The sequence below is a fragment of the Phascolarctos cinereus genome, unplaced genomic scaffold (assembly GCF_003287225.1).
Source record: "Phascolarctos cinereus isolate Bilbo 61053 unplaced genomic scaffold, phaCin_HiC Scaffold_2;HRSCAF=192, whole genome shotgun sequence".
Lineage (NCBI taxonomy): Eukaryota > Metazoa > Chordata > Mammalia > Diprotodontia > Phascolarctidae > Phascolarctos > Phascolarctos cinereus.
In genome coordinates, this window is record NW_027555625.1 from 214467498 (window position 1) to 214483793 (window position 16296).

At 39.0% G+C, this 16296-nt stretch overlaps 1 protein-coding gene across 2 annotated transcripts in view; it reads left to right on the plus strand.

Moving 5' to 3' along the window:
- The window catches only part of MEMO1 (mediator of cell motility 1), a 127245-nt gene that overhangs the window by 15249 nt on the left and 95700 nt on the right, over positions 1 to 16296 (plus strand). The window lies entirely within an intron of this gene.

Below are 16296 nucleotides of genomic sequence, written 5' to 3' on the forward strand. Positions count from 1 at the left end.
GGCTAAATGCTAAAAGAAAATTTGAGGAGAAAGATCACTTTGTGAAGGGGTGGTGTGGGGGTGTGTCATGGTATTAATGGAGGAAGTAAATTTCAGTTGGGTCTGGAAAATATGATTGGGGATGTTGCTTCTGCATATCACTCAATCAGGATGGATGCCTATGGGACAGGACAACATTGGAGTCAGTTTAAACTGGAGGGGAATGTGAGAAATAGCTAGTTTTCATTTCCACAAAAATGCAATCTAGGGACTAGGTGGAAGTTGAACGAAGGAAGCCATAAAATAGAATTGGTGGGTGAATAGACTAACCAGTGAAAACTGATTCTGAGGTAAGGTATAGATTAACAACCAATGAGGAAACAGGGGAGGGAAATTTGAATTGGGAATAGGGGATAAAAAGGGAAAAAAATGTATCTGTTGACACATGTACTCACATGCATGCTCTCACAAGTTGGATGCCCAGCCTTCCTGGGCTGTTAATAAAGCTTCTTCCTGGTTCAACAGTGGCTTCGTGGAATTCGTGGTAAAGCTGACAAGCCTTGAAGGAATCAGACTTTAAACAGGAAGAGAGACGTGAAAGGAAAAGTGGCAGTGTGGACCAATGAAAAGTGTGTTGGATTTGGAATCAGTAATAGAATCACATCTGGCTCTGCTTCTTACTACCTATTTGGGTGATTACTTAATGGGTCTCAAGTTGTTCATATGAAAAATGAGGGAGGTTGGACTCCATCTCTAAGGTTCCTTTTTGGCTCTAAATGTGTAAGTAATCCTGATCCTGTGATTTAGCAGGAAGGAACTGCACAGCTGTCATCCTTGTTGGAGAAAGCACTTAACAGTATGACAAAGACTGTGATGTCTCCCCCCTCACCCGTATTTTCTTTTCTCTTCCCATCCCAATCAAACATCAACAAAAGTGAATGTTTCCATATACAAAGAAGAATGGAAAGACAAGATACTATATGAAAATATTTTTTTTACCTACAGTTTTTTTGGGGGAGGGGATGGGTAGGTAGATTTAATACCCTAGTACCATCACTGCCTTGCTTGTCTTTCTCCCCTTCTCAACTTCCTTCTGCTCTTTTCTGTATATTTTTTTTAAAAAGTGTTATTTTTTTTCTTTTCTTTTCCCCCCATCTTTCTCACCACCCCTTCAAAAAAAGAAACCAAAACAAACCTCACTTATAGCATGTATAGTCAAACAAAACAAATTCCCACGGCCATTTCTGAAAATTCCTCATTGTTCACCTACAAGGTACTTTTTTTTTAAATTATTTATTTTGATTTATCAGCAATCATTTCCATAAGCTTTTGGGTTTTAAAGTTTTCTCCCCCTCCCTCCCTGCCTCTCTCCCCAAGATGGCTCGAAAACTGATATAGGCTGTACATATACATTCCTATTAAGCATTTTCACATTAGTGATGTTGTAGGGAAGAATTAGTACCAATAGGAGGAGCCACAAAGAAAACAAAACAAAACCTGCATTCAGACTCTACAGTACTTTCTTTAAATGTGGATAGCATTTTCTATTATGAGACCTTTGGAGATGTCTTAGGTCCTTGCATTGCTGAGAAGGACTTAAGTCTGTCAATGTTAGTCATTGCACAACGTGGCTGTTAAGGTGTACAACATTCTCCTGGTTCTGCTCGCATCACTCAGCGTCAGTCCATACAAGTCTTCCCAGGTTTTTCTGAAGTCTGCCTGCTCATCATTTCTTATAGCACATTACATTTATATATCATAACTTGTTCAGCCATTCCCCAGTTGATGGGCATCCTCTAAATTTCCAATTCTTTGTTACCACAAAAAGAGCTGCTTTAAATATTTTTGTACATGTGGGCCCTTTTCCCGTTTGTATGATCTCTTTGGGATACAGCCCCAGAAGTGCTATTGCTGGGTCAAAGGGTATGCACATTTTTATAGCCCTTTGGGCATAGTTCCAAATTGTTCTCCAGAATGGTTGGATCATTTCACAACTCCACCAACAATGCATTAGTGTTACAATTTTCCCACATCTTCTCCAACATTTATCATTTTCCTGTTTTGTCATGTTGGCCATTCTGATAGGTGTGATGTGGTACCTCAGAGTTGTTTTGATTTGTATTTCTCTAATCAATAATGATTTAGAGCATTTTTTCATATGACTATAAATGGCTTTAATTTCTTCATCTGAGAGCTACATGTTCATATCCTTAGACCATTTACCAATTGGGGAATGATTTGTACTGTTATAAATTTGACTTAATTCTCTGTAGTTTTTAGAAATGAGGCCCTTATCAGAGACACTGGTTGTAAACATTCTTTCCCAATTTTCTACTTTCCTTCTAATCTTGGTTACATTAGCTTTGTGCAAAAACTTTTCAATTTAATATAATCAAATTATCCACTTTGTATTTTGTAATGTTCTCTGTCTCTTGTTTGGTCATGAATTCTTCCCTTCTCCATAGATATGAAAGGTAAACTATTCCTTGCTCTCCCAGTTTGCTTATAGTATCAGCCTTTATATCTAACTCATGAACCCATTTTGACTTAATTTTGGTATATGGTGTGAGATTTTGGTCTGTACTTAGTTTCTGCCATATTATTTTCCAGTTTTCCCAGTAGTTTTTATCAAATAGTGAGTTCTTATCCCAGAAGCTGGTGTCTTTGGGTTTATTAAATAGTGTGTTACTATAGTCATTGACTACTAGGTGTTGGTCATACCAAACCTATTCCACTGATCCACCACTCTTATTTCTTAGCCAGTACCAAGTATTTTGATGATTGCTGTATTATAAATATACAATTTAAGATCAGGAACAGCTAGGCCACCTTCCCTTGCATTTCTTTTCATTAGTTCTCTTGATATTCTGGACCTTTTGTTATTCCAAATGAATCTTGTTATTATTTTTCCTAGCTCTATAAAATAATTTTTTGGTAGTTTGATTGGTATGGCACTGAATAAGTAAATTAGCTTAGGTAGAATTGTCATTTTTATTATATTAGCCTGGCCTATCCATGAGCAACTGATGTTTTTCCAGTTGTTTAGATCTGACTTTATTTGTGTGAAAAGTGTTTTGTAATTGTGTTCATATGGTTCCTGGGTTTGTTTCCAAGGGACTGTTTTTAAATGGCTACTCAATTATTTGGCAAGGTGTAGGGAGATTATGCTAATATTGTGATAAGCCCACAAATTTTTCTTTGTAAATTATGGTAAAAATATGTAACCTTTGTTATTGAAGGAAGAGACAGTAGAAAGGGGCTCAATCAAGATAAATGACTGACCCTGAGGTAGGCCATTAAAATACTTAAGTTTCTGATCCTGAGAAAATGATTAACCTCTTTCTTTTTCTTTTTTCCTTTTTTTTTTAGGCAATTGGGGTTAAGTGACTTGTTAAGTGTCAAGTGTTTGATCTAAGGTCCAATTTGAACTCAGGTCCTCCTGAGTTCGAGGCTCCTGGGCCACCTAGCTGCCCCATGATTAGTGTCTTTCATTCTCAGTTTCCTTATCTGTAACGTGGAGAAAATAGCACCTTTCTCACTGGATCATTGTGAGGAACAAATGAGATTTAATGTAAAGCTCTTTGCATACCTTAAAGTACTATAATAAATTGGGGTGAGTTCTGAGACTACTATCCCAAACCCCCATTTGCATTGGCTGGCACAGTTGCTAGATAGTGGCTAACTACTTTTCCCTACAGGATTCTAAGGGGTTTGTTTTGTTTTGTAGTATTATTGTTTTGTTTTGTAGCATTATTGCTTACAATACAAGTGCTTACGGGCATGCTCTACTCTCTACTCCCTCGTTGAATGGCAGTTGATATCAATTAGCTAGTCAGGCTCACTTAGCTTTTAGAAATAGGTATTCACTAAGGCAATATATAGTAAGGACAGAGGGCACAAAAATTTCCCCTATATGGGAGGACATACTCTTTCCCCACAAGTATATATAGAGTCCCAGCAAAAATGGAACAAAATCTAGCAAAGAGGTAATTCACAGCTCCTGGTTGCTAGAAGTCTTCTTTCCACTTTGTGAAATCCTTATGAAGTTCTCTTTAGGCACGGTATAACTTTATGTGAGGTTCCTTTTAAAATTCTAAAGGTATATTTTTTCATTGTATGTAGTTTTTTTTTTCAGTTTCCAATGCAGATGCTGCCATCAGTCATTGATGTTCTGGGGGACACTACTAGGATCCATCTATAGGAAGTACAAAATGTTCTGATGTTTTGAAGTTCACATGGCCGTCTTCAGGTCAAATGAGGTGTGTTAGAGGCTTGCTCACTGGGATTCTCTCCCAGATTCTTAGTTGAAGCTGTTTTCATCACTATCCTGGCCTGACACTGAAATTCTGGGTTCCAAATTTACTTGCTGTTTTATCCAAAGCCTCAGGGCATTACTGACTCTTCAGCCAATCCTAATGTACTTCTGTGTAGCATCATTTCATTTCATTTCATTTCGTTCAGTAGTTGGAAGCATTTTTGCTCCTTCCAAATTAAGGACTTTTTGTGTCTAAAGTGAAAAGTGAGGATTTTTAATACTGTTGACTGACAGATTAATAGACATGTTCTGATATATCAGTGTCTAAAGCATTTTTCTCATTATTTACTTTAAATGGGTTGAGGTAATTGATATATTGACCCTCTTTTCCTCCCTTCCCCTTACCCTCTTTTTCCCTAGCTTAACATTTGCTTTCCTCAGAAGATCTCCTAGAATGTGTTTAGCAAAATCTATTAGTTCCAAATCTTGTATAGCTTTTTGGTAACTTGGGGAGGTTCTGAATTCTTCTTTTTGAATGCCTTATCTCATACTTTATACTAAAAAGTCTTTGGGAAAAGGTCTGTGTGGCATAGTTCCTAATCAAATTTGGTAATTAATGTTCTCCCATATTAACAAATATATATTGATACAGTTGAACAAATAATCATTTTGCAGAGTCTTTGTAGGTTATCTCTGCCTTGGTGCTTGCAAAAAGGCCTTCCTCAACCCAAAAGCAATAAAGATTGGGAAGAAAAGAATAAAAAAAACCAAACAAGCATCCCTTTTCAGAAGGAAATCCTAGCCCTCACAGAGCTCAAAAAGTACAAGGCATTCTCCCCATAGGGATTAGGAACTTTGGAAGTCACCCCTTCACCCTTCAGGTTGCTTGTATAGCAACACTGATTCATTGAGGGGAAGCTGGAGTTCTTGCCCTATAGCCCCTTAAGGGGGCTTTTCTGCTCTGTGTGTGTACACACACACACACACACACACACACACACACACACACACACACATACACACACATCTTAATTGTAAAATAATTTAAGATGAAAAGAGAAGGGGCAGCTAGGTGGGTACACACAATGGTTAGAGCACAGGCCCTAGAGTCAGGAGAACCTGAATTCATATGTGGCCTCAGACATTTAGAGCTGTGTGACCCTGGGCAAGTCACTTAACCCAGATTGCCGTCCCCCCCCAACCCCCAAGAAAAAAAAGAAAGGAAGTCAGTCTTCTTCTTTTGGGAGGAAAGCCTAGTTCCTTTAGTGACCCAGAGCATGTGGAATTTGCCGAGGAGGTTTTAGGGACCTGGAGTTGACTAGAAGTCACTCCCCTCACTTTTATGTGACAAACCAAACTATCATCTGGGTGAAAGCTCTTCCAGTATTCCCTCAGTGTGTAAGATCATCTATCTGAGGTCTGGACAGAATCTCTAGATGCCCTTCTCCAAGCAAGGAACACCAGAACTTTTCATGCCATATGTAGTTCCTTTGGAGGTTCTGGTAGATTTCTTCTGCATCCCTGTATCAAAGAGCAGCTGAAATTTCCCCAGTGAATTCCTACCACTGTCAAGGCAGTCCTAATGGAATTCTAAACTCATCTAGCAATAGGACAAACATGTTTAATTTTTGAGGAGAAGGGGAAGCATCAGGTAAGCTCTGAGAGAGAGAGAGAGAGAGAGAGAGAGAGAGAGAGAGAAGGAGTGAGTGTGAGAGTGTGTGTGTGTGTGTGTGTGTGTGTGTGCACGTGTGTGTTTCCCAAAAGAGGATTAAGCATTTGGAGTTCATAGGTCAGCAGGCAAACATCATCCTATGAACTTACTGCCAATAAAAAACTCAGATAAGCTGTTTAGCCTCCTGTCACAACAATGTAAGCAGTTGTCAACACCTTGAGGCAGGAATTGTGTTTTGCCTCTTTTTTTTTTTTTTTTTGGTATTCCTAGCACTTAGCTCAGTACCTGGCACATAGTAGGAGTTAATAAATGTTTATTGACTACTTAAAAGCAAAAGGAAGAAATGAACATTTATGAGCTAGGCACTAATATTTTCGGAATGCAAAATTTGTATATTATTAGCTAAAGTTCTAATATTGGATTCAGTAATACAAAGCTATCAGTACATAAGCATCCAGCAAAATTTATCGCAAAGAAACTAGATTAACTTGTAAGGAGACACATTAGAAAACAGATTGGTCAATTATGGTCTAAAACATAGGGGAAAAAAGAAACCTAAATTTTTCTCTAGTGCATCCTGAAAACTAGACTGTCCAATAATTAGAGTTCCAGGTGGGTGGGCAGTCTTTCCAGTAGGTCCCTGTAAATAAGAAGTGCCCCATATTAATTACAGAAGTGCCACTATATAGCACGTTGGCTTTGGGCTCTCTTCATCCAACCCATACTTGCTGGCTATCAGGTCTGGTCTCTATCAAGCAGCCATTATTACTCCTCCTCCCATTATTCCAGGGAGTAATTAGGAGGAATTGGAGATTCTTTAGTTCTGTAGCCCATGAGCCCCCATTGGTATACTTCCCCTTTGAGTAGCGATTGAAATCAATTGGCCAGACAGCTAGTTAGCTTTTAGAAATGGAACAGTTGTTGCAAAACATCTTCCCATACTGGGATACACCCTCCCACAAGTAGAGTCCAGGGAAAAAGTGGACTCAAACTTGGAGGACACATGTAGCAAAGCAGTAATTCATAGTTCCTCCTGCTGGAAGTCCTTTTTCCCTTCTGTTAAGGTGTCTTCATTAATTTACCCTTAAGGAATGATGTAGCTTTCTATTAGGCTTCTTGTGGAATCCTGAAGCCTCCTCCTTTCTTTCTCATTTTGTCTAGTTTAATTTACTTTGCTCCAGATGCCAATGTTGCCATTATCCATTTTTGTTTCAGGATGATTGCTAGGATGTTCATGGGACGTCCAAAGTCTTCCAACCTCGTGATTTTCACAGGGTCGAGGGGAGGGAGGAAATAAAGACTCTCTTTTTCCTTTAAGGGTTTTGGCTGAAGCTGTGTTGATCCCTAGACTGGCCTGACACTGGCGTGCTGGAATCTGTACTGGCTTGTTAATTCATCGGTACTCTATAGGACATGTCTGCCTTTTTAACCAGTTTTATTGTACTTCAGTTTTAGCATCATTTCATTTCATCCAGTGGAAGATTTTGCTCCTTCCAAATTAAGAATTTTTCACACCTAGTTCAGTCCCTTTGATTGATTCACATGAGGAGTTCTGACCTGATAAATGAGTGTCTCATAGTATAGAGCATCTTGTTACTTTAAGGTGGGGCAAATTGATTGATTTATTGTACCCCTGCTGCACTTGAATAAGTCTTAGTCTTCCTTGTCTGGGGAAGTCATTGATGTCTAGCTGAAGGCAGTGGAAAGGCATATCGTCTTTATTGGCCCTTAGAGTAATTTAGCTCAGCCAGTATTGGGAAATTAAGAGAAGCTTATCTGGGAGCATAGTTTCAGAACTAGAGAACAAATTAATCTGATTGAGTAGTCATGGAATAAGGACATGGAGGGACCAGTTCTTTATTTCTTTGTCTTTACTTGTGTAAGTTCTTAGAAAAAAATGGCTCATATTATAAATTTCACTTTCTCATTACTCACTTGTTAGTCCCTTGCATTTTGATTTCTGACCCTGCCGCTTATTGAAACTATACTCTCTAGGGTTAACAATTAATTTTTACTTGCAGAATGAAGTGGCTTTTTCTGTCATTTATTTTCTTGATCTGTCAGCAATTTTTGATATTACTGAACAACCCCTCCTCATTGACAGTTCCCTTAACTTCCTGGTTCTTTCTTATATTTCTCATGGCTGTTTCTCTATCTCTTTTCCTGGATCCTTTATTAATCTCCCAAGCCCTTGGTCTGGGTGTTCCTTAAGAGTCCTAGCTTGAGTTCTTTTCTTTCTCTACATTCTGTCTTGATCTTATCACCTACTATTGGATGAAATCTTTCTATGTAGATGACTGTCAGATCTGGCCTTCTGTCTCCCCTTTTGTTGCCTTGCATCAGCTGTTGTCCCACACTTCCTGGAACATAGTGAACCCTGCTTACCACTCCCCCCCCATTCCCTGTCTTTCTTTTAAGATGCAGCTCATGTACCATCTTCTACATGAAGCCTTTTCTGATTTCTCCAGCTGCTGCTGCCCTCCTTAACAAATCACTTTATATTTAATTTGTCTATATTTGTATTTATTAATTTCATTTTTATTTAAAAAATATTTAAATATTTATTTTTAGTTTTCAACATTCACTTCCACAAGATTTTGAGTTCCAAATTTCCCCCTCCCTCCCCCCACCCAAAGACAGCATGCATTCTGAATACCTCTTCCTCTAATCTGCCCTCCCTTCTATCTCCCCCCTCCTTCTCTTATCCCCTTCCCCTTCTATTTTACTGTAGGGCAGGATAGATTTCTATACCCCATTGCCTGTGTATCTTATTTCCCAGTTGCATGTAAAAACAATTTTTAGCATTTGTTTTTAAAACTTTGGGTTCCAAATTCTCTCCCTTCCTCCCTCCCCACCCACCGTCACTGAGAAAGCAAGCAACTCTATACAGGTTATATATGTGTAGTCATGCAAAACACTTCCATAGTAGTCACGTTGTGAAAAACTAACTATATTTCCCTTCATCATATCCCCTCACCCCCCTTGTTTATTCTATTCTCTTTTGACCCTGTCCCTCCTCAGAAGTGTTTGCTTCTGATTACCCCCTCCCCCAATCTGCCCTCCCTTCTATCATCCCAACCCCCCATCCCCTTCCTCTTCCCCTTGTAGGGTAAGATAGATTTCCATACCCAACTGCGTGTGTATGTTATTCCCTCCTTAATACAGATCTGATGTGAATAAGATTCACTCGTTCCCTCTCACTTTCACCCACTTCCCCCCCCCGTGAAAGCTTTTTCTTGTCTCTTTTATGTGAGATAATTTACCTTGTTCTACCTCTCCCTTTCTCCTTCTCCCAGTATAATCCTCTCACCCTTTAATTTTATTTTTTAGATATCACCCCTTCATCTTCAACTCACCCTGTGCCCTCTATCTATCTATCTATCTATCTATCTATCTATCTATCTATCTACATATTTTTCCCCCTCCAACCCTAATACTGACAAAGGTCTCATGAGTTACAAATACCATCTTTCTGTGTAAGAATATAAATAGTTCAACTTTAGTAAGTCCCTTATGATTTCTCTTTCCTGTTTACCTTTTCATGCTTCTCTTGAGTCTTGTATCTGAAAGTCAGATTTTCTATTCAGCTCTGGTCTTTTCATCAAGAATGCTTGAAAGTCCTCTATTTCATTGAATATCCATTTTCTCCCCTAAACGATTATACTCAGTTTTGCTGGGTAGGTGATTCTTGGTTGTAATCCTAGCTCATTTGACCTCTGGAATATCATATTCCAAGCCCTCTGGTCCCTTAATGTAGAAGCTGCTAAATCTTGTGTTATCCTGATTATGTTTCCACAGTACTTGAATTGTTTCCTTCTGGCTGCTTACAATATTTTCTCCTTGACCTGGAAACTCTGGAATTTGGCTATAATATTCCTAGGAGTTTTGCTTTGGGCATCTCTTTTCGGTAGTTGATCAGTGGATTCTTTCAATTTCTATTTTATCCTCTGGTTCTAGAATATCAGGGCAGTTTTCCTTGATAATTTATTTTACTTTCTTTTTATTTAAAAAAAATTTAGGGGTAATTTCTTGAAAGATGATGTCTAGGCTCTTTTTTTTTTTATATGACTTTCAGGTAGTCCAGTAATTTTAAAATTATCTCTTCTGGATCTATTTTCCAGGTCAGTTGTTTTTCCAGTGAGATATTTCACATTGTCTTCTATTTTTTTCATTGTTTTGGTTTTGTTTTGTAATTTCTTGATTTCTCATAGAGTTGTTAGCTTCCATTTGCTTCATTCTGATTTTTAAGGAATTAATTTCTTCAATGAGCTTTTGGACTTCCTTTTCATCTGGTCAGTTCTGCTTTTTAAGGCATTCTTTTCCTCATTGGCTTTTTAGAGCTCTTTTGCCATTTCCATTGGGTTAGGCTATTTTTTAAGGTGTTATTTTCTTCAGTTTTTTTGGGTCTCCTTTAGCAAGCTGTTGACTCGTTTTTCATGATTTTCTTGCATTGCTCATTTCTCTTCTCAATTTTTCCTCTACTTCTCTTGCTTCTCAAAATCCTTTTTGAGCTCTTCTATGGCCTGGGACCAATTCGTATTTTTCTTGGAGGCTCTGGATGTAGGAGCTTTGATTTTATTGTCTTCTTGTGGTTGTATGTTTTGATCTTCTTTGTCACCAAAGTAAGATTCTGTGATCTGACTTTTTTGTGCTGTTTGCTCATGTTCCCAGTCAGTTACTTGACTTTTAATATCTTTGTTAAGCTACGGGTTTGCTTCCAGTGTGGAGAATGTACTGTCCCAAGCTTAGGGAGTTTTGTGCAGCACTTTTCAGAGATACTTCTGGGGACTTGTAAATTTTCAGTTCTTCCAAGGTGGTATGATCAAGGGCTAGGTGTTTACTCCTTTCCTGGCCGGTCTATGATTAGCCATAAGCATGCTTTTCTGCCTTGGAACTGTTGAGGAGGATTCCCTCTCTACCAAGTCCACAAGCTTCACCACGCCAGTGCTCCTCCTTGCCCTAGGATTGCCACCCAGAACTTTGACACAGATCCAAGCAGGGGCAAAGCAAGAGAATCCTCCCTCAGCACCAGCAAAGAGATCCCTGCAATCCCTCTCTAATCAGCCATTGGATCCCCCCTCTGTCTGTGGGCAGAGAGCTCTGAAAGCAGCCATAGCCCCAGGCTGTGCCAGGACTGGGGCTGGACTGTGCTCCTCTCTCACCCAGGTCCCACAGACCTTTCCTACTGACCTTCTAAGTTGTCTTTGGTTTTTGGGTTCAGAAGTCTGGTAACTGCCACGGCTGCCTGTGATTCAGTACCCTGAGGCCTGCTGCAGGTTTGCTGAGGCCCCATGCTGAACTGAGCTCCTCTCCCAGCCTGACACAAGAGACTTTTGCTGCTGACCTTCCAGGTTGTCTTGTGCTGGACATTTATTTCACTCTGTCTTTTTGTGGGTTCTGCTGTTCTGCAGTTTGTTTAGAGCCATTTTTTCCAGATATTTGGAGGGGTTTGGGGTATTTGTATTTTTAAATGTACTCGTTATTTTCCCCCATTAGAATATAAGCTCCTTGTAAGTAGGGATTGTTTCCTTCTGTATACTTGTGTTACAGTGCCTAGACTAGTACTTGACACATAATAATAGCTGTCATTTATATACTCATTAAAGTTTGCAAAGTGCTTTACAAGTATTATTTTATTTTCACAACTGGGAGGTGCAGGTGATATTATTTTCCCTGTTTTAATGAGGAAACTGAAGCAGGCAGGTTAACTTTCTAAAAGTGTCTGGGCAGTGTTTGAATGCAGGTCTTCCTAACTCAGCACACTATCTACATTGCCCCCTAGCTTACTTAACTGATGCTATTCTTCTAGACCTAATTTTTCTCTTGAATTCCAGTCCTGCAGCATTGTCATCTGCCTGCTGGATAGTTTCTCCCAAGATGTCTTCTGGGTCTCTCCGAATCATTATGTTCAAAATAGAATTCATTATCTTCTTTAAATCTGTCTGTCCTTCAAAATTCCCTGTTTCTGTTGAGGGCATACCATCTGCCCAATTACTCAGATCTTCAGCTCTTCTCTCTTCCTTTCCTGTCCCCCGTGTCCATTCAGTTGCCAAGTCTCACCAAGTCTACATCTACACATTTCCTGAATCCATTTCATTCTGTCCATTCATGCAGTCTTCACCCTTGTACAGGCTCTCATCAACTCTCACCTGGATTACTGTAATAGCTTCTTAATTGGTTTCCTAGACTTTAGTTTCTCCTTGGTCAAATATGCCTTCTACATAGCTGCCAGAATTATCTTCCTAAGGCATAAGTGAGCATGCCACTCCCTTACTCAGTAAAGTTTCTTATTCCAAAATGTAAACTCTTTTATTTGGCATTTGAAGCTCTTCACAACCTAGCTCTTACCCTACATTTCCAGTCTTATTATATATCATTCACCATCATATGTTCTTTAATCGTCTTCTTTCTGTTCATCATACACCGCATTCCAGCTCCTTTCTGCATACGTTTGTGCAGTCCATCCGTCATGTCTGAAATGTTTCACTTCTGGCTCTTGGAATCCCTGGCTTCCTTCAAAGCTGATCCCAGATGCCACTTCCTACATCAGGCCTTTCCTGATTCTCCTAGCTAGTGATATCTCCTTCCTAAAATTACCTTTTTACTTATTTGGTATATAGTTTTATATTTATTGACTTGTGCACATGTTTTTTCTTCTGTAGAATATAAGTTCCTTGAGGGCAGGAGTTGTTTTTTCTTCATATTTTCAATGCCTTATATGTGGTAGATGCTTAATAAGGACTTCGTTGACTGATTGTCAGTAAACCTTCAGTTGCTTTATATTACCTATAGGCTAAAACACCTATCTTAGCATGGCATTTAGGGCCCTATTCTGGTTCCACCCTTATTTCACACTGCTTCCCTTTATGAATTCAATGTGCTAGTCAAAAATTAGATTACTAGTTCTTCCCTGAATTTGCTACTCCATCTTCCACCTCTTTGCATTTGAATGACCTGTTCTTCATGTCCAATATGCTCCTCTTCTCTGCATATCAGAACTCTTATCTTTCTTTAAGATTCATCTTTGGTGCCCCTTCTGTGAAGTCTTTCCTGATTCCTGAAGTTTTTCCTGTGTTCATCTTTTTCCATTTTCCTTTTATTATACTTAATTGTGTACATAGTATATTCACTCAGTAGAGTGTAAGTTTCATGATGATATGTACTCTCTTCTGTCACGGTATCCCTAGTGACTATTGCAGTACTTTGCATATAGCAATGTTATCTATATCATGAATTCCAGGAAACCATTGTTGAATCAGGGAGAAGCTTTATTAAAGACCTGGGAAGACCAGACATCCCGCATGTGTGAGAGCATGCTTGTGAGAGTCCATGTGTCCACAGATAAACACCTTTTTATTCCCTATTCCCCATTCAAATTTCCTTCTTCTGTTTCCCCATTGGCTGGGTACTATGGAGATTACAGCCTATCCAAAGCTCCTAATTTTCCCACTTGAGTCTCCGCCCCTAATTACATCTCCCACTCCCCACAATTCCATGACTCTGGCCTTTACTTGGGAACACTCCTTTTGATGTTAATCTGTACCTAACCTCAGAACTGGTTTTCTACCCTTTGGCTATTCACCCACCAACAGTGTTTTCTTTGTGGTCTAGCCAAATTGACTTTTTCTTTAGGCCTCATAAATGGCACTCCTATTTCCTGTCTACGAGCCTTTGTACTAGCCATCCCTCATACCTGGAATGTATTCAACTCTTTACCTTAAAGAATCTCTCTCTTCTTTCAAGGTACTGTGCAGGTACTCCCTTCTTCATGAAACCTTTCCCTTATATACTATGTTCCTTTCCTTTTTCTGTTTAGAGTTATATGTTATTGATTGTCTCTTCTAGTAGAATGTAAGCTCTTTGTGAATAGAGATGGTTTCATTTTTTGTATTTCTATCCCAACCACCTAATACAGTTCTTGACACATACTTGCTCATGGATCATTGTTCTGGCAGCTACATGGTGTGATGGATAGGATGCTGGGTCTGAAGTCAAGAAGACCCGTCTTCCTGAGTTCAAATCCAGCCTCAGACATTTAACTGTGTGACCCTGGGCAAGTCACTTCACCCTGTTTATCTCAGTTCCTCATCTGTAAAATTAATTGGAGAAGGAAATGACAAACCACTCCAGTATCTTTATGAAGAAAACCTGAGATGGGATTATGAAGAGTCAGATAGGACTGAAAAACGACTGAACTAAAAAGCCTAAGCTAGGACTGGGAAATGTATTTTTGTTTTTTTCCTCATAAAATATATCCTTTTCCAATTACATGTAAAAACAGTTTTTAACATTGTTTTTAAAAATTTTGAGTTCCGCATTCTCCCCTTCCCCTCTCCCCACCCCTCCAGAGAAGGTGAGCAATTTGATAGGTTATACAAATGCAGTCATGCAAAACATATTTCCATATTAGGGGGACTGGAATATTTGACTCCATATATAGTTGAAGATCTAGAACCCATTAAAAAGAAAAGGTGACAAGAAAAACCTTACTCTGAGAAATGTCTGGGAATTTGTTTATACAGCAACTACAGTGGGTACTATCAAGCAGCAGTGTGCAGAAAATAGCTGTTTTCAGAATAATAGAAGGTGTATTGTAAAACTACAATGTATAGTTCTTGTACTGGATATAAAAGTATCACAAGAATATAGTAGCAAAGCTATAATTTTACTTTTGTGAGAAGATCCTGGGCTGTGACTATTCGAAACTTCATAACCTGAGGGTTTCATATGTAAATAACAAGTTTTTATTTATTAAATGTCTGATTTGTGTAGTATGATGTTCAGAGACTTCCTCAAATACAGCTCCTGCTAGCTTAAGATTTTATACCCTAAGGCAGACTACATTGAAAACATAGGAAGTAGAATTATAATGAAAGTGTTAAATATATAAATAAGTAGTCAGATATGAAACAGATTTGAGCCCCTCAGGCATAAATTTCGGTTTAAGTATGTAAATAACCAAACCTTAGGAAGTTAATGGAGTCAGGGGGAAGATAGGTACCCTAAATCTTGGTAGGCAAGGACTTATATTATTTGTGTAGATTTTTTCATTTAACATAGTTGCCAGCTACTGAGGAAAATCCCTTTCCTTTATTACCAGTCCTCAAGCTCTTATACCCATCCCCTCCTAGTCTCAAGCATCTGCCCTCTTCTTCCATTGTGCCCTTTGGAACCTTGATCTAGACTTTTGTCACACTTTTCCTGCTTACGTCCATTGACAGACTGGCTTTCTCTTTCTTTCTCATCTGTAGCCATCCTCTCCAGCACTGGTTGTTACTTTTTTCATGCCACCCACACTGTACTGGGAGGAGTTGCCATCTTCTGTTCTTCACTGCCACTGCCAGACTTAGTTGTAATCTTTCTCTTCCTTCAGGCTTCAATCCTTTGTATCACAACCTTGGTCTAGATAATTTTTTTTGTTTTGTTTTTTGTTTTTGTTTTTCTAGGCAATTGGGGTTAAGTGACTTGCCCAGAGCCACACAGCTAGTAAGTGTCAGGTGTTTGGTCTGAGGCCAAATTTGAACTCAGGTCCTCCTGACTTCAGGGCCGGTGCTCTATCCACTGCGCCACCATATCTTCTTCAGAGATTGGAGTAAAGAAGGAGAGAATGGGGGATAATATAGATGAATTTTGAGATGTAAAGTTGGGGAGAAGAGGAAGCTTCTAACCAAAAGTCTCTATTTTCTCAGTAAAGATATAATCACAGAGATAACCTTGTTAGGCTGAACTGTGATCATTTACATCAGTCAGTTCAGAAAACAGGTAAACATGTGCTTCAGAGCCTCCTGGGCAAGATCCGCAAACATTCAAAAGTATTTGGTCCAAATATCTACTGTGGCAATTGAAAAGGTTCCAGAAGCATAATTTCTGGATAATTTAGTCATTTTTATTAATAATGCCAGCACATTTATTCATGAAAGGATGGTCATTTGGCCATCTCTCTTAGACCAAAGTCAACCATGGCTGAGGGCTTACAGTTTATGTACCCTTTGAAAAGTAGGTGTTCCCCAGGGTGGGAATCAACCCTGATTGGTTAACAATTAATGAGAGAATGAATATATTACAGTGAGGAGCTGGAGCTGAACTTTGATTAAATCATTTACTTCTTAAGTTAACCCCTTGCCTTGGGCAGTCTGTACAGAGAATTTTTGCCCCACCCAGGCCTGAAAAGAACACAATAGTTACTTTATACTCTGGGTGGAATTTGAATAAGAAAGTTAGTCCAATCTCATCCTCAGTGTCCTTGGAGAGGGAACTTTTAAAAATCAAGACTTTAGAAACCTGGATCTCTCCAAGTCATTGGTTATTAGTAATTATTTCTCTCATTCCCTCGTTTGATTCTGTTGAGAGGTGCAGCTGCTTCAGTGAATCACCAACTTATATGACAAAC